Here is a 23,415-nt window from a genome sequence, read left to right on the forward strand (position 1 = left end):
TCCCTGGTGGTTCATTGCCATTTCCAGGTGACCATGGCCAGTCACCAGATAACATTCCCCAGACAATCTGGCCACTGACATGTGAGAGGAGACAGAAATGTGAGGCGGCCAAATTTGAGATGATTTCTCAATAAATGCCATTTTATTAAATCATAGGTTTCGATAAACGCCTCACAATGTCTATCCTGACAAGGATTTCCCTGTCTAAAACTAAAGGAAACACTCTAACAAAGGATATCTGGTCCTCACACTGTGTGGTAATTCACATGATATACTTGGTCAGGATGTTTTGCCACAATGTATAAGATTGAAAGAAACACAGCTTATTGATGTCAGCTTTTCTTAACTCTCCGTTCAACGCCATAAATCAGTTAATATCTTTGTTAGGCTAACTTCTCAGCACTTCCACTTATTCATGGTTTACTCTCTTACCAGGCCTACTTGTACAAGGATTCACCATTTGGGCCTACTCGCCTGCCTTATAGCTTTCCACAATCCACAGTGCTTTTGAAGTTCTAAATCTACTGACAACCAAAAATTGACAACAGTTTCAGCAATTAGCAGTTTTATGACTTTCAACAACTTTTCAGAAAAGACAAGATTCACATTAGTGCTCTTTAACACTTCCATGCAAGCAAGGCAGTCTTCCTCTGAACATTCACCTTCCAGAAAGGCAGCCTCTTTGCCATTCTTGTCGTTCTGCCACACCAGTAACCAAATACCCTTGAGGATGTATTCTAACTTTCCTCCTTTTGGCTTTGGCACGGTGAGTTTTTAAACGAGCTTTAATTCTATGGAAGAATTACAATCAACAAGTTTCACCTTAGAAAGTATTGCATCTGCCTTATGTAACTCTTGACTTTGGAAAATACTTGCACCACTCTTGGATTTGGGTAATGCTTGCACCACTCTTGGTTCAGCTGATTTCTTCAGTTTAATATGCAATTAATGTTATTCAAGCTGTTCACTCATACACAAGTGCTACTTCTGTTACAGTCATTGTCTGACAATCAACTGTTGGGTTTACGGCAATTTCACTCGTGAGTGTTTCTTCTTTGCTACTGTTGCCTACCTTTGTTACATGCAAGGTATTATAATGCTCAGTAACACTCACCAGCTTCTGTCTTTGATTGTTTTGCGTGCTGCAGGACTTTCACTGCTTTCCATTCTTCTGAATGGACACACTTCCTCGCTGAAGTTGCCTTCATTACCACCAGTTAAGTAAAGAGCTTGGCTTGCTCTTGAGACCCTCCGGTGCATACCAGCCACCAGCCATGACCTCCAGCATGTTTCCTGCTGTGCTGTCTCTGCAATTCGATTCACATGCGGGAAAGCCTTCTTCCTTCATGCTTCCCGCTACGCAACCTCTGCAGTTCAGATTTATGGTGAAAAGGAGCCTCTCAAGACCGGCAGCTGGAATCTGCCCTGCAGTGGTCCTGGTGCCCTCGCTTTCCTCCAACTTCTGCTTGGACTGCCAACAACAAGTCTGCTGCTGCGCTCTCCTTCTCCAACTAATGGCCTTCACCTGAGGAGGCCTTTTAAGCCTCTCTGCCTCCCTATGGTGTGGGTCATTTGCCTTAAAAAGCTGACCACTCCTGTTGTATAGCTCTTGAGCCCTCTTACTCATCCCAGTACTTATGGAATTATGGGGCTTGAAGTCCACAACAACAGAATTAGGTTTTCTTACTTCTACAATTAGATAGTAGAAGTGTGGGATTTCAGGGAAGATTAAACAAGGGGATTTCCCTGTATTCCTGACCTATCCTACCCCCCATGTGATCCTCCCACAGAACACCACCCGTAAGGTCGGGATCAGGAAGTGTCTGTCCTTCATTGGCCACATGAGAAGGGTCCCAGGCCAGGTTTTCAAGGGGGAATCATTACTGATGCACCACATACCTTTGCCCTAATGTTGCTGTTTTTTCTCAGCCTCTAGGGGGAATCGACACAGGACATCAACATTTCCTTGTTGCTTTCCTATGTTTCACAGAGAAATAATAGGGTTGTAAATCTAAAATAAAGCACACAACTCTAGCGTTGGTATCTTTTCTTAAACTTAACCATTTAAGAGGAGCATGAGCAGTTATTAATCTGAACTTTCTACCTGTTCAATAGTTTTTCATGTATGTTATGGGCCATTTGATGGTAATGGCTTCCAACTCTAGAGTAACATGGTTCCTTTACCGATCAAACAGTTTCCTACTACTTTAGAGGATAGGATGTTCTCTAGTGTCATGGCTTTGAGACACTACTTCCCCAAGACCGATATCTGAAGCATCCGTTTGCAAACAAAATGTTCTGTTGGAATCTGCTAACTTCTGGACAGACTCACTACACAATATATGTTTAGTTTACCAAAATATTTCTGATCTTCTAGCTGCCATTTAAGTTTTTGTGGTGCTGCATTCTTAAGTTTATCAGTAAGAGGGGCAGAAATAGAGGAACAATTTGGAATAAATCTTTGATATTAACCCACAAGGCCGAACAAAAAGCTTGTAATTCTTTCTTGGTTTTTGGGGATGGTGTTTAATGAAAGCTATAATTTAGTCAGGTTGAGGTTGAATTAATCCATTCCCTACAAAGAATCCCAGATTCTCTATCGCACATCTATCCTAACTACCTAACTACATCTTTTTTGTATGGGTTATAAGGCCTGATATCCTTAATGCCCTGATAACTTGATACAGATGTGACATATGTTCCGGCCAAATTTTACTATCGATGATAATGTCATCAATACAAGCCCCACAAAAGGATGACAATGTTCTTAACACTTGACCCATCAGTCTCTGAAAAGTAGCAGGGGCCCCATGCAATCCAAAAGGTTATATCTTACATTGGAATAACCCAAGTGGAGTGGAAAAAGCAGTCTTGGTTTAATCACCTGGGTTGACCCGTACTTGCCAATAACCTTTAGTCAGGTCAATGGTGGAAAGGTGTTTGGCTTCTCCTAATCTATCTAAGAAGTCATCTATCCTGGGCATTGGGTAGCAATCAAATTGGGACACTTCATTAGATTTTTCAGAAACATATACAGAGTTGTCTGGTTTCTAAAACAATAGGAGAAGACCAAGGACTTTATGATGGTTGAATAATATATGCCTTTAACATAGTCTCTATTTCTTCCAGGATGATCTGTTTTCTACTTTCAGGGATCCTATAGGGTTTCTGGTGAACTACTTGCCCAGGGGGAGTATGTATATAATGATATACTCCTTTGACTCTTCCTGGTACAGGTCTAAACACATCAGGGCATTGTTGCAAAAGTTCTAACAGATCTTGCTTCTGATGTTGAGACAACTCTGGAGAAATTAACTGATTAACCTCATTTCCTTCCGATAAGAGACTTCTCTCTCTCTGGATTTTACCTCCACTCTTTAAGTAGATTCACATGATATATATGGGTTTTTATTTTCTGATGTGGTTGTGATATCTTATAATTATAGGTTCCTATTTGTTTGAGTACTTCATATGTCCCATGGCATCTAGAAAGCATCTTGTTATCTGATGAGGGAAGAAATACCAATGCCTTTTGACCTCTGGAAAAAAATCGAATTAAAGCCTTCTTATCATAAGATTCTTTCTGATGTTCCTGAGCTCTTATCATATTAAGGCAATATTTGAAACTGCTTTCCAATCTTTGGGCAGTTTGGAATAATGAATGGAGCCCCTTTCTCTTTCTTCCCAGGTCTTGTGTAACATATCCAGCATATCTGGGGGTTCTCTTCCATACAATATGACTGAGGAGATTTCCGAATGGCAAACAGGGCCCAAGGTATTATAGCATCCCAATTATTTCCATCTGCCTCAACTAATTTCTTTAAGATAAGTTTCAAAGTTTGGTTAAAACTTTCCACCAATCCATCAGTCTGCTGATGATAAATATAAGTTCTTATGGTATTCATTCGAATAATATCCTTTACCTCAGCCATGAGTTTACTACTAAAGGTAGACCCTTGATCAGTCAAAGTGTCTAATGTCAATGTGGTTATTAAGAGACAGAGCCACCAAGGAGGAACAACTGGAGCTAAGGCCCTTACTGCGGACTCCTCGCTCACCGATACTGCCTTTGCTTTTGGGGAAGTGACTTCTTCTAGCCACCCCATGACTCTCTCGTCGGAAATAGAAGCCAGCAAGCCCTCCAAGTTCTAAGGGACAGTAAAATTGATCTGGAAAGTCTTCGTGTTGGAACCGATGGAGGGGCTGGTGGTCAGGTTGGCCTGTATCACCTACATTGGGGAGGGTGGGCTTAGCAACTAAGGTGGTAACCAAGGAGTCATCTATAACCGTAGAAGTTACTACGGATGGACGGCTGAGTTTGGAAGACCTCGCAGACATAGCCCCAAACAAGGGTGGCACGCTAGTCTGTCCACCCCCCGTTGCAGTGGAGCTCGGGGCCCCTACTATGACATCCTGCCCATCATTCCCGCTTCCTGCTTTTGGTGAACCATGCCCGGGGACGGAGGGGGGACCGGTCCAGCACCCAGAGTCTACCGGAGGCTGTCAACCATCCAGCCTCCCCCTTGGTACTTCTCCTTGCACCTCATCGGGTGCGTTTTGTCCAGAACTTGCACATGCTTTGGATGTTGTTGAGGATCTCGATCCTAACTTTGGCTCCGGAATGGTTGGGGGTTTGCCCAGTTCCTCTCCTGCCCCTGTTCCCACAGAGGATGGACAGTCTATCGACGGCTCAATGCATAACCATCCCCTCTGCTCTCGTAGTCCCTGTAGTGAGCAAGGGTCTTCATCCAGTTCAGTAGCCAGCTCCTATCTCCATCCCTTCCCACTTAGGACTATCAATCGACAACATCGTAGAACTAGCATTGACATTGGAACAGCTACTGACCCCCCAGCCGGGGGTGTCTTTATACCTAGGGGGGGCAGCTGTAAATGTAATCAAGTGCTGGTGGAGCTAGCAGCTATCAGAACTTTGCTCTCATCCCTTATAGAATCTAAGGGGTGGGCTATGAGGCATGGGGTGCCTCCGATGACTCCAAATATGGGCAAAGGGCCCCCCGATCCTCCATGGGTATATCATGGGGAACAGGCTACCCTGTAACTGTACTTCCTACAATCACCTCCCTTAGCTTGGGGCTGGGGAACGCGGGACCAGAAAATGCCACCAACTCCAGTGCAAGAAGTGCTAAATTTAGAGAGCCTTACAGGGCGCCCAACCCCAAGGCAAAGCCTACCCCCTTGCGGGTCTATGCTCCACAAAGAGAGAGCCCACAATGTCCCACCAGAGGGAAAAAGAGAGTGTATGGTCCACGGGGTAGTGGGGTTCCCTCCCAGCCCCTACCTCAATGTCAGCCCAGACATGTTAGGGTGTACCTTCATGGGGTTCCCAAACTGGCAAGGGATGTGCACGAATCAAAGGATGCCCTGTTAAATAAAACCTTACACTGGCTACGGTCCACTAAAGGTTGTGCCTCAGTGTATAGGGAATCCATGGTGGGTTGTGATAGAGTACCAAGTGGGGGAATCAGTTCTGTGATACTGTGGAATTGGCCTTTAGGGACCGGAGTGTGGCAAACGAAGTCCTGGGACAACGTGAGGGAGCTGGTAGGACGCACATGAGTGGGATCTTAATTAGTCCACATCCCTATACAGGGTCTGGGTGCACCTGGCGGCCAATTGTGAGGCCATCTCCATTGTCTGGCGCTAACCTTATCCATTTGGGTTGTGATCGGACAAGCACCTTGGTGGAGAGGCCACCGTAAAGGGCCATTTTGGGACAAAATTAGGGATTTAATGAACTGTGGAGTTATTCTTTCTGTTTGGGAGTAGTAATTGTAATTGCTTATATGTGATGTTTTAGCATTTCTTTTGTGTTTGATGGATTTTTTTGAAAATCCGAATAAACTTGTTTGACTTGACTTGAAACCCAATTCGGGAAGAAAAGGGAAGTAAATGTTTCAAAATGTGATGTGAAGTATTGTTCCATAAAGGAAAGGCTTCAGGGTACAAGGTTGCTTAATCCAGAATGAACATTAAATACCTATTGCCCAATTTTGATGTTTCTAATGGTCCTACTATATCCATCCCAATTCTGGAAAAGGGATATCAATAATAGGTAACAGTTGTAAAGGAGCGGGAGGTGGCATTCTAGTATTGGTCTTCTAATATAAATCACATGTGCTTATGAATTTCTTGATATCAGCATAAATACTTGGCCAATAGAATGTATTCACAATTTGAGCTTGTGTTTTAGCTGTTTCTAAATGACCCCCGGTCAAATAAGCATGGTCCATTTCCCAAACAATATTTGTATGCCTCCTCAGTATTACAATCTGTATACTTGGTTTACCTGATGGGTCCATCCCCTCTATACAGCAACCCATTCTTCTGGAGAAAATATTTGACCACTTTTCTACCTTCCCTCTTCCTCACTTGTTACCTGATTAAAGGTTTCTGCTAGCAAAGGATCATTATGCTGTGCAAAAGCAAAATCAGGAATAATCTTGTTTTCTCTTTCTATATTAACTGGGATTTTTGGGTAAAGATCAGCCTCTCCAAAACCCTGTGTTCTTCTTCCAGTTTGCTCACCATTCTTAACCTCTTCTGGTTTTGGAAACATAGCTCATTCAAATATGCCTTGTGCTATAATTTCCCCAGCTATAATTTGAAATGCCTATTTTCCATTATTTTGCATCAACACCTTAACATCTCCTCTGTAGTCCGGATCAATCACTCATGCCAATACTTCCAGACCATAATGCCAGGCTACGCCAGACTTAGAGGCAAGGCAGACATAAGAATCTAGGGGGTGGGCAGGTGGTAAGAATCTAATCTGTGGGGATCAAAGCTCTTTCATCCGGTTGAATTAATTGTCCCCTACTGCAATACATAGCAAACCCAATTGATTGTTCAGTAGCCATAGTGGGAGTAGAGGCTCGTTTGTTTAGTTTCTCAAACTTCAATATTCCCCATGTTCTATCAATTGATTGTGATTCTACTCTGACACCATATGTGAGGATTCAGAAATGTGAGACGGACAGCTTTTAGATGATTTCTCAATAAATGCCATTTAATTAAATCATATGTTTCAATAAACACCACATTATCCCTACTCTGATGAGGATTTCCCTGACTAAAACAAACTAAAGGAAACACTCTAACAAAGGATATCTGACCCACACACTTGTACATAAATACATATGCAAATATACATCAATTCACAACAACAATAATTGCATTTGTAATATTCAAAGTCTCTAGAACCTGGGTGATCTCCACTTCCTCATGTTTTAAGTTGGTTTCAGTTCCAACATTCAACAAAAAGAGACAAAGACATATGTGTATGTAACACAGTTTCAACTCAGTTCTTTGCACATTCAATGTGTCAAATGAAAGTTCCAATAATCCAATATCCAGCAAAAGAAAGAGTCCTCTTCTTCCTTGAATAGATATGTTCAGTCCATCAAATAGCAACAATGATATTCTTGGTCTGGATGATTTGCCACAACTTACCAGATTCAAGGAAACACAGTTTTGTGTTATCAGCTTTTCTTTGTTCTCTTTTCAACACCATCATTCACAGTGTTGATCTTTGTCGGGATAACTTCACAGCACTTACACTTCTTCATGGTTTACTCTCATACCAGGCCTACTTCTACAAGGATTCACCATGCGGGTCTACTCGCCTGCCTGATAGCTTTCCACAATCTACAGTTAGTTTGAAGTTCTAAATCTACTGACAACCAAAACAGCTTCAGCAGTTTGCAGTTTTATGACTTTCAACAACTTTTTAAAAAAAATACAAGATTCACATTAGAGTTATTTAGCATGTCCATGAAAGCAAGGCACTTTTCCTCTGAACATTCACATTCTAGAAGGGCAACCTCTTTGCCACTATTGTCTTTCTGCCACACCAGTAACAGAATACCCTTGTGGATGTAATTGTAATTTTCCTCCTTTTAGCTTAGGCAATGTGAGTTTTATACCAGCTTTAATTCTATGGAGTAATAAAAATCAACAAGATTCACATATGAAAATGTTGAATCTGCCCCTTCTCTTCCTGTTAGCCACAGTACCTTAATTATATGCCTTGCTAATAATATCTTTTGACTTTGGGAAATGCTTGCACCACTGTTCGCTTTGGACAATGCTTGCACTACACGTGGCTTTGGGCAATTCTTGTTTGTTCCCTGGAACTCACAATCACTACATTTCGGTCATTTAAATTAATTGCTACAATGTTGTTTGCTGCTGTACAATTGATTCTTCAGCTAGTCTTCACTTTTAGGTAGACGAAATTAGTAATTTAGTTGTTTTCTTCAGTTTAATATTCAGTGAATGTTTATTCAACTAGCTTTACTCATACGTGAGTGATAGTTTTGTTAGTCATTTTCTGACAATCATTGGTCGGGTTTACACAAATTTCACTTGCACACAAGAGATTCTTCTTTGCTACTGTTGCCTGCCTTTGTTATGCGCAAGGGATTAGAATGCTCAGTAACACTCACTGGCTTCGGTCTTTGATCCTTTCGCGTGCTGCAGGACTTCCAGTGCTTTGGCTTATTTTTAATGGACACACTTCCTTGCTGAAGTTGCCTTCATTCCCGCCAACTAAGTGCAGAGCTTGGCTTGCTCCTGAGACCCTCTGGTGCATACCAGCCCCCAGCCACGATCTTCAGCACCCTTCCCACTGCGCAACCTCTGCACTTCAGATTTATGTGGGAAAGGACCCTCTGAGGACTGGCAGCTGGAATCTGCCCTGCAGTTGTCTCGGCGCCCTCACTTTCCTCAACCGTTTGCTTGGACTGCCAAGAACGAGCCAGCTGCTGCTCTCTCCTTCTGTAACTGCGGCTACTGCTCCATATCCAACTCCAACTAATGGCCTGCACCTGAGGTGGCCTTTTAAGCCTTTTTGACTCCCTCAGTTGTGGGTCATTTGCCTTAACAAGCTGACGGCTCCTGTTGTATTACTCTTGAGCCCTCAACCTCATCCCAGTATTTAGGGAATATTTTGACTAGAAGTCCCACACACCAGAATTAGGATTACTTACTTCTATTCTGCAATAAGCATTAGAAGTGTGGAATTTCAGGGAACATTGAACAAGGGTGTTTCCCAAACTTCCTGACCTGTTCTCTCCTGCCCCCCAAGTGATTCTCCTGCAAAATACCACCCCCAGAGTCGAGATCGAGAAGGGATCAAGAAGTGTCTGCCCTTTCCTAGCCCAATAAAATGGGTCTCAGGCTTTAATTTCATGGGGAATCATTACTTATTCATCAATCATGACCTCAGGCTATGCCTAAATCTCCAAAGTTACATTCAAACTTTGCACACACATTCAAAGTTGGGTCTATAATCTGTTTGCAAACATTTGTGCAGATTCATCAAATGGCACCAATGTTATAAGCTATCTAAAAATATTGGGAGCTCCCCTCTAATAGTGCTTCTGTTGACAAAAGCCCCCCAAACTTTGCAAAAACATTCAAGGTTGGGTCAAAAATCTTTTGGCAAACATTTGTGCAGATTCGTCAAACTGTACCAATTTTATCAGCCATTCCATCATTCTGGGAACCCCTGTAATTCACCCGCCCCCTCTTGCTGAAACAGAACCAAATGGAAGCATTCATAGGTGGGTCTACAATTATATCCCAAAATTGCATGCACTTTCATTGAATGGTGCCAAAATTATAAGCCATCCAAGAACGGCTCTTCACCAATCCTGTAATGCAGAAATATCCATCGATAATATCAAATTTTTGTCAAGTTTGTGAACATCACAGGAATGTCACTGAATATCTCAAATGTTCGGGGACATTGCTGGGATGTTCACAAACATCTCAGATGTACGGGGGCATGCATGCTTATTTCTGCATTACAGGGCCAGTGAAAAGCAGTTTTGGATGACTTATAACTTTGGTGCAACTCATTGAAACTGCTTGACATTTTGAAATATCATTTTAGACCTGAGCCTGAATGGTTCTGCAAAGTGTGGTGCTGTTTCGCCAATCAGTGTCAAAATTTGGGGAGGGGTCCCAAAATATTTGAAAGGCTTATAAATTTGGTCCTGTTTGATGAATCTGCACATATGTTTGCAAAATGGCTGTAGACCCAGACTGGAATGCAGTGTCTGGTGGGATTTTGTCAAGAGAGGGCAAAATGAGAGGGTGGGGTCTCTACATTTTTAGATGGCTTATAACTTTGTTACTGTTTGACAAATTTCAGAAAGATCATAGAGCCAACCTTGAAGGTTTGTGGAAAGTCTGAATGGATTATGTGAAGTAGGGGCTAGGTTATATGACTTTTTTGTGTATGTACATTTTGACACTTTTCAAAAAATAAAACATGGACGGATTTGCAGCAAACTTGTGCAAGGAGCATTGGCAAGGACCCGCAAGCATGGTTTTGCAAATGTCTGTGTTTTAAAAGTGTCATAATGTAGGTACAAAAAATAGTGATATACCTTTGGTGACTGAAGTATAACCTATGACCATGGGCAGTGGCCAGATTGTCCGGGTGATGGCCAAAAGCCATGACCCGGACAATCTAGCTATTTGCCATGACCACGAGGGACCAACAATAGGGTTAAAGTGGTCATGGCCACCAGGAACCGGCTATGTGGTAAAGTTTTTCAAAATTGTGATAGGTTTGAATAGGATACAATATTCTGCTTGTGGTTACAGACCGAAGTGGTGGACAGGATTGCAGCAAAGATTTGATAGGAGCACCAGCAAGGACCTCAAAGCATGGTTTTGCAAATCTGTCCCGTGTTTTATTTTTTGTAAAGTGTCAAAATGTAAATACAAATAATGGTGATATAACTATGGTGCATGGGCCTGAGCAAGGACAAATGTGTACTGGAATGTGTGGCATTGCCTTAGCCCTAGGTTTGAATGGGAACAGATATTCTGCTTGCGGCTACGACCTGAAGTGCTGGATTGGATTGCAACAATCCAGCGCGAGGAGTATCAGCAAGGACCTTAATGCGTTCTTTTGCAAATCTGTCTTGTGTTTTATTTTTCCAAAGTGTCAAAATGTAAGTACAAAAAATAGGGATATAACTTTGGTGTATGGACAGTGGGCCTGGCCTTCAGCAAGGACGAATGCCTTACTTATCTGAGCATGTGGCATGGCCAAAACCGTAGGTTTATATGAGGAAACAAATCTGCTTGCGGCTGCAGCCGAAGTACTGGACGGGATTGCAGCAAACCTGTGTGAGGGGCATCAGCAAGGACCTGAAAGCATGCTTTTGCAAATCTGTCCTGTGTTCTACTTTGTTGAAAGTGTCAAAAGTAGGTATAAAAAATAGTGATATAACTTTGCTGCCAGCGCAGTGGGCCTGGCCCTCAGCAAGGAGAAAAGTCTACTCTGATTTGTATATTGTGTAATGCAGCATTGCCGAAGCCCATGCACCATGGATTTAGGAAACTGGCCATGGCTGCAAGCCATGAGCACAGACCAGTGGCCACATTATGAGGGTATAGTGTACACTGAAATAGGAAGCAGGGTAGGTGCTGTGGATAAGAGGGTTGGATTGGTGGGGTTGAGGTCATGGTCGAGCCTCATGCCCTAGGCGTTTCAACCATGAGTTGCATCCCAAGCATGCGCTGCTGATAATGACGCACATCAGTATGCGTTGCAAAAATATGTCTTTTAAAGGAGGTTTACAGTTCTTTCATATATGTTAAGAGGAATTTTTAGTAACTTATATACAGTGATGTAACATTATAAAACACGTTCACTCATATAAACCTATGACAGTAACAGATAAAACACTGTTAAAGGGATGGTATGGGTAGGTTACACTAATAAAACCCTATGCAATTTAGTGAAAATTGTTGTTAAAGGGAAGTTATGGTTACAAGTAAAACTGTAAACCCCCAGAAATTCCACAGTTATGATAAGCTAAGCAACCATAACTCACACCAACACCGTGCACTGCTAACACTAGCACCCACGACATCAAAGATGACATCACAAATGTCATTGGTGACATAACTGATGACATCACATGTCTAGGCCAGGTGTTTTTGTTCACTGACAGAATATGAAAATTCAAAGGGTGCTATATATCTAGACGTTAACATTGTCGTATGTTCTTAAAGAACTTTCCTTAGGGTTTGTTCTCTACTCATGGTGCATATACATGGGGCAATCAGCAGGCCTCAAACACATAATTCATTTGTATACATGAAGATTAACTTAAATGTTAGTGACATTTTCTGGTGATGTGGTTTATTTCTTCCTTACTTTAGTTTCCCTGTATGTGTCTCTGATTTGTATGCATTGTGGGTCTTCATATGTGTCGTTTGTACTAACACAAGTGTGTCTTAAGTCTTGAATTGCATTCCATGTTTAACATTACTCAAAACTCTGGGGGGAGTTCTGGTGGCTTGGTCTACACTCATTTAACAGCATGATACATTTATATTGTGTTTTTGTGACACCCCTGAAATATGGAGTAGAATTAGGCTGAAGTACAGAACATCCGATTTTTTGTTGTGTGGTTTCTGTGCACAATGGTCTTTGGCCAGGTATGTGATTGAGCTGGAAAGCAAAATCTAAGGATGTAACAACATGTGTTTGGCACATGAAATCATCAGTAGTACATATGAAAAACAAAGCCACAGAAATATCAGGCAGAAGTGCCTATTAAGAATCAAACAGTTCAGCTTTACTTTTGCCGCATAGAGACGGGAAACCACAGTATGTTAAATGTATGGGCTCCTGTTTCTAAGATGGCCGCCATTTTGGAACATCTATGCCGGCACGAAAAAGAGGCCCGAATGCGACGGAGGCACGCATGTATTATTAGCATCCCCAAATCCACTTGAGCAATGGAGTGAAATCAGGTTAGACACCGGAAGACTGTAGGATTTTCAGAAAATGCAGAAGCAGTGAGCAATCACAAGAAGGAAATGTTGTGTGGTTTGGTGAACAGAGTAACGCATGAAGTAAAATCATGCTTCCTGCTGTATGATGCCCTCGAGGGAAGACACAAATATCTTGAGATAGTGAAGGAACCGAAGGGCATCAATAGGACAAAATTGTTATGCATTATTACAAACATTTGGTGTAGAAAAATAGAAAAATAGAAAAAAGAAAATAGTTGTATAGGCTGGAGAGTGATTACTCCTTAATTTTTCCCTTACTTTCAAGCTGTTTCCAGAGATAAAGAATCCGGAGAAAAGGCGTAGATGAACTGGGGAACACTGCAGGGGTGGTAATAAGGCAGCTCTAGCGGTTCACGGGTAGTGTCTCAGAAACAGGTCAGTTTTATACAGACTGAAAAATAATTGAAGGATACAGAATCCTGCAGGTCAGTTGAGCCCTATTTTTCTGGTTATGTAGAGAGATGAATTCTCACAAAGAAACATTACATCGCCAACAGAAGAGGTCAAGTGCGTAAAAGTGCGTAAAAGCATCAATGAATTGAAAGACCAAAGAAACATCGAGGCCTAGTACCCCAAATTGAAATACGCTAATCACGGGTTGATAGATACATGTATCTTTATTTCTGTACCGAATTCAAAGCAAAACAGATAGCTATCTGGCTCCCAACACTTTGCAGTGTGTACCAGCAGACACAGTGAGGGGTGAGAGTGCTCGACATCTTAATGCAGGCTGTTTAATACATTTTCCCTATCATTGTCCAGCCCTTCTCCAAACTAATATTTTACATGCTAAGGTTTGTGCCCAGTTCATATGACAAATATGACAATATTATTTAACAGATTTAACAAGTTTGCTTGTCCATGAAGATACAATGGTAGTGTTTGGGTCTCCGGCTCATAGTAAGCCTAGTTTCAAGAAAGAACACACTATATTACAACCAAAGCACACGGTTTGAGTTTGCTCTACATTGTTCCATTGTTTAGATGAGGATGAGGCTTGTGAGCGCAGACAACACTTGGATTGCAGTTTATAGGAGTCACAAGGTTTCTTTGCATAGAACAAACAGTCTGCTCTCGGTCAGCCTAAATGTTGACACAACTCAAAGGTAGTTCGGCTCGGATGTAGTTGAAAACACAGTCCGCCATTTTAGTACACTAAGCAAGAGTTAAAATCAAAATGGCGGATAGTTCTTAAAATGGTGGCGAAGTCGATTAGAAATTGGAGCATTTCAAAATCGGTTTTCTGTGCAACGTGAATGGGCTTAGGCCAATATTCATATCAAGGCGGTATTATACAAATACAGTTTAACAGAATGACAAATGAGTAAGTCTTCTGGGTTTGTTTAGCAACATAACCTAAATAACCTAACCTAAAGAAAAGTGAAATAAGCCAAATTAATGGCAAATGTTGTTCTATTTTTTAATAGAAGGAAACAGCTTTCAGTCCTAAGTACCAAAGACAGAAGATTCAGATCAACTTCCCTGCACATCCGGTACTATGACTAAGGTTAGTAGCCCACATCCCTGTCAATGATTGATTATTTAGTCTAAAAAAATCACAGAGTTTAGAATGATCTTTAGTAGTAAAGCGTTTTTTTTATGTTTTTCGTTTTTTAGATTGTCTATGAAGAATTGGGGGTACAATGTTTTTGTCCTGATGAAGGCCCAATAAACAGTTGACTGAGAATGCCAGGAAAAGGTGTATCAAAGTAGAGGGGCTAAAAAACATGTCAAAATATGACTGGAAAATGTCTTTTGGTCTAGTATTTTTCCAGGTAAGATACTTAAACATCGAGGTTCTTACATCACAAGAAGTTTGTGTCTGTAGGACGTAACCTAGGAAAATAATCTGACAAGGTCACATTTGTGTCATCTAACCTCCCTGGCTGGAGGAACAGACTCAATGTGGTATTTTTTTTTTTAAATGACTAAATATGTTTTTTTGATCTATATGAAGAACATGGTGTACTGTATATGAAAATGTCACTGTGTACTAAGGCCTATGCACATACATATTTTTGACAGTGTTTGTCAGTAGCTGAGAGACTACTGATATGAATATGGTTGTCATGCATTATATCTGCAAAAACAAACAGAAAAAGGGTTTTAAAATATTGAAAAAATTGAAAAAAATGTATCAATAGGAAACTCTGGTGATTAATGCTGATTATTTGTTAAGCACTGAGATGGGCCGTGGCAAAATCACAAACTGTGTGACAGTGTAAGGGAGGGGTATCCAATTTCCACTTTATATATTATATAAGCCAATTTTTTTTTTAATAACACATTTTATTGTTTTTTTCATCTTAACATCACAAAACATACATTTTTCATATAAACATTCAACCTATATGACCAGTGGAACTGTCCCTGGTCAGGTGGAAAAAAAAAAAAAAACAAGAAAGAAAAGAAGAGAAGAAAAGCAAAGAAAAGGGTCTTGCAATGTCTGCTATTCCTCACGCTAAATGCCAGATTGGATTACTTCTGCACATTGTGCCTTATCCTCCATTGGTCAAGTTGGTACAGTCATTGGGCTTCCTCCCATGTGTTCCATATTTTGTCTGCTTTCCTCGGACACCCCCTGGCTGTATATACTCTCCATTCCATTGCAATGCATATGTTGACGTCCGTCACCCATTGTTCGTACTGCGGTGTTGTTTCCGAACCCCACAATTGTGCAATGTTCCTTTTAATTATTGCCGAGGTCATCGATAGAAGCAACTTCTCATATTTAGATGCCTCTCCCTCCTCCTCTTATCGCAAGCAGGAGTAGCTTCGGGTCTCTGTGTGTCATTCTCCCCAGTACCCGTGAGAGTTCATCGCAACATTTTTGCCAGTACTGTTGTAAATGGTTGCAGTCCCACAGTATGTGGAAGAAGGTTCCCTCCTCTCTCTTGCACCAAAGACAGTGTGGGTCAGATGTTTTCCCCCAGCGATATAATTCCACCCTTGGGTAGTAAATCCTGTGCAGTATTTTAAGCTGGATAAGTCTAAGTCTGGCCGAAATGGCCACCTTCCAAGGGTGCATGAGGGCCCCCACCCAGTCCTCCAGTTGTATAAGTCCTATTTCTCTTTCCCATTTGCCCTTCAGGCTGGTTAGTTCAGTGGTGGCAAAGGAAGTGATTACATTATACATGGTGGACGCTACTTTAGTCTCTATGTTTGCCTCAACTATGTTTCTTTCGAGGGGAGTGCTTTCGGCCATGTCTTCAAGTGCTGGGAGGTGGACTTGTAGGGCATGCTGCATCTGCGCATATTGGAACCGTTCAGTGCCTGGGAGGTGAAATCTTGACTCTAGGGTTTCAAAGGACACCAGTCTGCCTCCTTCTACGATATCGCCCACTGTACTGATATCATGTTGTAACCATGTACGCCATCTCGGAAGCTTGTTTACCTCAGGTAGATTCCTGTTGTTCCACAGTGGTTGTAGTGGGGTGATTTTCCCTTCCCATCCCAGGAACTTGTGTGTGTCTTTCCATACTCGGGCAATGTGTGATAGCATAGACTGCGGGGTTGAGTTATGAATCGCTTTATAAAGGAGTTCAGTTTGAGGTCTAGCGCATCCTCTGGCACTCCCCAGTCTATTGTGTGGCAACGTGGTGTCCCCATGCAGTAAGTCATTGACCATTGCCATTTGGCTAGCCCAGTAGTAGGACTGTAGGCGGGGGAGCCCTATCCCACCCTCCCAAATGGAGCGCTGCAGAGTGCCCAGCGCAATACGTGGATGTCTGTTGTTCCAGAGGAGTTTCCTTAGTGCGTTGTCTATCTTTTTGAATTATTTCGCTGGGATGTGTAGTGGGGCGTTTTGCAGTATGTATAAAAAGCGTGGAAGAAGCATCATTTTGAATAATGCTGCCCTTCCTAGTAGGGTCAATGGGAGAGAGACCCAATGCCTGCCATCTTCTGTGAATCTGGTTGTTATCGGGTGGAGGTTATTGGTCACATATTTGCCCAAGTCGTTAGTAATTTGTATGCCAAGGTATTTAAACTGCTCAGTTTCTAAGCGAAAGGGACAGTTGGCTGGCGGTATAAAAGTTGTGGTGCCTATTGGGAACAGTATTGATTTGGGCCAGTTTACTCTTAGCCCGCTGAAAGTACCGTAGCTGTCTACTATGTCTACAATCGTGGAGCAGGCGTGGTGTGGGTCTTTTAAGTAAAGAAGCAAGTCATCCGCGTACAGGGATACTCTATCCTCTCGCCCGTCTTCCCACTGAATACCACACCAGGCCGGTGACGTTCTCAATGCCTCTGCCAACGGTTCCACAGCCAGGGCAAATATCATGGCGGATAATGGGTACCCCTGTCTGGTTCCCTTCCCAAGCTTAAAGGTTTGCGATGGCCACCCATTCACTCTCATTTGTACCTTGGGGGATTCGTATAAGAGTTGCACCCAGCTCAGAAACTGGGGACTAAACCCCATCCGACAAATTATTTCCCAAATTTCCTCCCAGTACACCGAGTCGAAAGCCTTTTCAAAGTCAATCACCAGTACAGCCAGGGGGCCTCGGGTGGTGGGTGCATTCTCTATTACAGTATGTAGCCTATGAATGTTCATGCGGGTCAACCGTTTCGGCATGAATCCACACTGGTCGGGGTGAATTAATGTTGTGATGACCTTTTGTAAGCGGTTGGCCAGTGCTTTTGCTAGTATTTTGATCTCACTATTAATAAGTGAAATTGGTCGATATGAACTGCAGAGGTCTGCTGGTTTGTCGGCTTTGGGAATCACTATCAACGTGGCTTTCCGGGGGTCTGCCGGTAGGGGTCCTCTCTCCTTGGACTGTAGGAACATTCGGAGTAAGTGGGGGGCAATTTCATTCGTACCTAGTTTACACCACATCTCAATCGGGAAGCCGTTTGGCCCTGGTGTCTTTCCCGTCTGGAGTTCCGACATGGCTGCTATCAGTTCCTCCTCTGTGATATCTTTCTCAAGTAGAGCCTGCTGTTCAGTGCTTAGAGTGGGGAGGGTTATGTTGTTTAGTACCGATCTATTGATAGACGATGTGGCTGACCTGTAGAGCTCTGTATAGTAAGCTGCAAAGCCCTCGGCTATGTCACGGTCGGTCAGTAAGGGTTCAGCTCCTTCAGATTTTATCGCTCTGACCTGACCGCTGCCTATTTCGCGTTTTTCTAACCATGCCAGCATTTTGCCGGCTTTATCAATGGTCTCATATATTCTAGCTCACATTGTCATATGTGCCTGCCTAGCGTTGTCTAGCGCAACGTTCTGTAAGCGTTTTTGGGTGAGTGTTAGCGCTCGATTTGTTTCCAGTTGGTCTAGTGCCAGGTGGTTCAATTCAGCCTGGGTCAATTGCTCTTCGGCTTCTACCAATTTCTGTTGGTGTTTCTTTCGGTGTGCAGCAGACCATGACAAAATCTCACCCCTCAGCACGGGTTTGAGTGCCTCCCACAGGATCCCCGGATCATCAACCGATCCCGTGTTTAACTTAAAATAAGTTTTTGTCGTTTGTTGTATTTGCTCCAGGAAATCTGGGAGGCCTAGGTAGTAGTTATTTAAGCGCCAGGAGGGGGACAAACGTGGTCTAGCCATGTTAAGCTCTATTATCAGGGGGGAGTGATCTGATATGCCACGCGGCAGTAGTGTTGCCTTTGTGGCCCTGTGAGTCTCTGGCCCAGGCAGAAAGAAGTAATCTAATCACGATAGGGAGGCGTGTACCCCTGAGTGGAAGGTGTATTCCCTCGCGTCTGGGTGTAGGTCACGCCACACATCCCGCAGTCCCATTGCTGTGGTGAACTCTGGTGGTTTGGTTCGGATGGTGGGGTTTCTTCCTCTCAAGTGTGAGCGGTCCATCCCCAACCCCATGACTTCGTTGAAGTCACCCCCAATTATCAGTAGGTCTGAGTTATCTCCCGAGATCAAAGGTGTTATGTCCTGTAGCAGGGTGGTGAGCAGTGTCGGTGGCGAGTAGATCCCGAGTAGGGCTATCGTCTGGTTCCATAGTGTCCCTGTAATAAGTATGTACTTGCCGCCAGTGTCTTGGGTCACCCGTGTCATGTTCAGGGGCAACCGTTTGTGTATTAATATAAGCACCCCACTAGAGCCTGTGGTGAACCCAGCATGTATTGCAATTCTGTAGTTGGTGCGTTTGAATAAGGTACATGTAGTGCCTGCTAAGTGGGTCTCAGTTAGGAAGGCTATGTCTGGTGTGTGTCGATTTAGGAGTTGTGTGATAAGTCGTCTCTTGATTCCACCTCCCATCCATTAACATTCCAGTTTATGAGTCGTAGGGTCCTGATATCTGTGTTAGTGGAGGCCATTCGGTGAGGAGTGCTGGTTAGTCACTGGCTCATAGCACCATGTACACATGTCGTCTGCTAATAGTGTTGTAGCAAAGCGTTCTAGATTTGAACTTTGGACCCTTTTCTTAACAAAACCGTCATTAAACAAACTTCCCATCCCCCACCCTATACTCCTTCTAACTCGAATCATCTGTCGCCCGAACATTCTACAACAAACCTCAGCTAACCATAGCTGAGTAAGCCCACTAACAAGTAAACTATTCAGGGTTCTATCCCTGTGTGTAGGCTCCGGAGGTACCCCGGTGCAATGTCACAGGGTGGCACACCAGGGGAAGGGGGAGCTTCCGTCTGGGCTGGCCGCTTGGCTGTGTGTCTCTTCGTGGCCAATCTGTATACATGTTCAGTATTAGGTTAGTATACAGTACCTTAAACCCCGTATGGTAGGGTCTCAAGTGTTTCTGTTCGCATATATTTCAGGAGTCGGTGCTCTCGTTCCTGCAGCTGTGGTGCGATTCTGGGTGCAGGCGGTTGCTGGTCTGGTGGTTCGGGATCGGGTCGGGCATGGGGTATTCTGTTTCTGTTGCCTCTCGTTGCCATCCAGTCTCCCTCGATGTGTTGTTCTGCCCCTCTCCATGCCTCTCTGGGGTCAGTGAAGTGGACTGTTGTGCCTCCATGGTAAATTTTAAGTTGGGCGGGGAACATCAAGCCATATTTCACTTTGAGGGATTGTAGTGGTTTTTTCAGTGGGTCAAACGATTGTCTAGCCTTCTGCACTTCCCTGATGTAGTCAGGGAAGAATGCTATTTTGGATCCATTATAGGTGAGGGTGCCTTTCGCCCTTGCGGACTGGATCAGTGCTTCACGATCACAATAGTACCGTAGTTTGGCGATCACTATACGAGGCAGGTGCCCGGAATTGGACGACCCGTCGGCACACGGTGGGCTCGTTCAATGGAGAAGAAATTGGAGAACGTGTTTTCTTCAAACATGTCTGTAAGCCACTGTTCCAGAAATAGCTCCATATGTGGGCCCTCCACTTTCTCCGGCAGTCCCAGGATCCTAACGTTATTACGCCTGGACCTTCCCTCGCTCTCATCCACTCGCTCCTCCATGGTTTTTAAACGTGTTGTGACTCTGGCCAGCTGCTGTTCTATGTTCCTTATCCCATCTTCCGCGCCAGAGATGTGTTGTTCTGCCTCGCCGGTGCGCGATGTCAGCTTCTGGAGGTCATGTCGCAGGAGTGGAACGTCCATGCTGATGCCATCCATTTTCTGCTCCATGGAGGCACGCGAGTCACTATGGCCGCCATGATGTCCTTTAGTGATATCGTGCCCTCCGTTCCCGCCATGGTGTCCGTTTGGTCTTGTTCTTGATCTGGTTGGCCGTTAGTTGTCGGCATGGTAAATTGATCTATCCTGCTCTGGGATATCAATCTTTTGGATTTGTCTTTGCCCATGTTGAATGCCAGTCTGGGCTTCCGTAGCGGGGTTGGCAGCGGTTCTTTTGATGTTACGGGCTCCCCTCATCGGTCTCGGCAGCATGGCAGTCCTCTGTGCTCCACCCAGCGCAGCTCCTTCCCGGCTCTGTCGTGCGGGGGCCGACCCGTACTCAGGGGGGCTGTTTCCTTTCGTTCGCCACGATGTGTGGTAGGCGACCCGCTCGCCTTGTCTCCCTAGCCAATTCACGGGCTCCGTACGGGGCGTGTGGTGCGTTTTCCGCCTGTCTCGCCTCACCAGCCAAAGCCCCTCCGCAGGCCACACGGGGGCTGCCGCCCAACAGCTCCATTGGTTTATGCAGGTGCAGTGGACAGATCGTTTGTGTTGCGGTCCGTGGCAGGATAGTCGCAGATCTCCCTCAACACGCCTTCCCGCCGTCCTGCTTCACTCCGGTGAGCGCAGCCATTTTGATTGTGCGATGCCGCAAGCGCGTCACCTCCTTCCCGCCGCTCCGAACTCGCTCAAAACGGTGCGTTTTGGCCTGGAATTTTCTCCATGTGTGCCGGGGGCACTTGCCTTCAGGAGAGTATGCGTTTTGGGCCGTATAAGCCCATTTTAAATCGAAGCCCATTTTAAATCAACCACGATTTGTTTCTGGCCAAGTTCCCAAAAAATTGAAGAATTAGGACAGCTAATATACTAAATAAACTTTTCAAAAGGGCCTTTTCAGCCTCAGAGAGTTCATCACAATTTGAGTAACCCCAAACAACAGGCTCCCCTGCCATGAGTAATATGGAATTATTTGAGTGCCTAACATTATTTAACTAAAGTGGTGTTTGATTTCTCTATTTGGTTAGTTTATTGTGCACTATTAAACCTAAACTTGTAAAATTCGACTTGCTCAATAGTTTTGCAATACATTTCCATAATTATTCTTTCACCACAAATAACTCTGGTTATTCATAAAATAACCCTGATTATTCATGTGACTCATTTGCATTCCTGATCCCATTTTCTACTATAACCCTTATGAGAAAGTAACCCTTGTTATGAGAAAACATTTCCGCTTTGGACTTGGTCCCCAGCCACCCTCAACCTTCCAATTTCACATTGTGTCCCCTTTCCTTCCCCTAGAATGCTGCCATGTCATTCCTTTTTCTCCTCCAAATGGAATGTTTCCACTTTTCGTTTTCAGCTAACCCCTGGTGCATTGTAAAGACTGGGTGTGCCCCAGCTCCACAGAGACTTCCCTTCCAGATAAAGAACCATGCAGGCACTTGCAATCGGGGATGGCCTTTGACTTTTGCCAAGCAACCAGATAAATGCATGTTTTCCTCAGAGAGCTTAACAAATTCTCATTTTGCATCTGAAAGTAAATACACATTTTACAATGTGGCATGTATTTTTCATTTATGTGCAGCATCTTACTGACTTTAATCCCTGACATTCTGCTATCATTGTTCAATGCAGATCTGAATCCTTATTTCTCTTGCTTGAACCAAAGCCTGTTTAAATAGTTTCCTTCACAATGGTCATTTTTCATGTGTCCACTGTTCATTGAGTCCTTATCAGCTAGCCTTGACTGTTCCTTGGGTCATATTTAGCAAGACACCTCGCATTTACTATGCACTTTGCTCCTTGCTGGCTTTAAAGCTTGCCATATCATTTTTCCAGTGGTCTCTTTTGCATGATACAGTGTATTTCAAATTGGAGGTAAGTCTGTCCTTTCTGTTAATTGTGCTGGGGCTTCCATTAGACCCCAAATGTTAAAGTAATAAGCTGGCACTGTGTGAAGGCAACACCATGAATATCGGGATGAACATGATGACTATCCCATTGGATGGAAGCAAGGGTCAGGCATTTACCAATATGGTCCTATCAGGAAGGCAGTGGCACCTGTCCTTCACTAGTATGGCAGCCTCAACCCTTCTCAAAGATGGCGGCGTGAGTGCTTTTAAAAAATGGCAGCATTAGGGCTTTAATTAGGTGACAATGTCAAGACTTACGCAACATGGCCACACTGTGCCGTTGTTGAAATAGCCGTTTCTCGAATCTGCTCATTTGATCGTGAGGCCTTTAGTAATATGGTTGTGTCATGCCTTAAAAAAATATTGATGCAGGTGTTATCCTTATTCATAAAAGGCTTTTTTCTTTGCTTTATTTAAGAACGCTTTATTGACACTCTACAGAGGTGGCCCCAATGGGAGCAGCACCATCGCCACACATATGCCACAAATAAGAAAGAAGCTGGTATGTTGCCCTCAGCTCTTGACCAAGCACAAGAATTCTGTGTTGAAAAACTGGGCTCAAAATAGCTGCTGCAGGGGATTCTTGCACAAGCACCAAGAAGCACTTTCCAGAGGCACCGCAGAAAGCAAACACTGGCGGCGTGCAAGTGCATTCTGCATTAGAGCAAATCAGACAAGGTCAGCAGTCAAGCTTGTGCGGGCTGCAGTTGAGCTGAAGCAAAGCCATCCGTGCGGCCTTACTTTTCTGGTGGGTGCCAGAGGTCAACAACCGGTGGTAAGTACTGCCCTGTGTGCTGAGCGGTGACCGAGACCCAGGGAGAATGATCCAGGCTGGGCCATTCCTCTCCCTGTCGGTTAGTCCTCTGCTCACTCTCACCCACTCGGAAGGTAGGCGGCCACTGCTGTGAGTCCTGGGCCCTGAGCGGTTCCATTCCTGTTCCAACCCTCCAATTTTATTGATTTGCTAAAAGCAATTACAGTAGATAGGTTGGCTACAGTATATCGTCCCAAGTTGAACTTGAGACGATATATACTGAAGCCGAATAATCTACTGTCATTACTTTACAAAGCAATAACATCAGAGAGGGTGCGAGTGCTTGCATTTATCCTCGATGCTCCACTGC

Source organism: Ambystoma mexicanum, chromosome 11 (assembly GCF_040938575.1).
Source record: "Ambystoma mexicanum isolate Mex_15411 chromosome 11, UKY_AmexF1_1, whole genome shotgun sequence".
NCBI lineage: Eukaryota > Metazoa > Chordata > Amphibia > Caudata > Ambystomatidae > Ambystoma > Ambystoma mexicanum.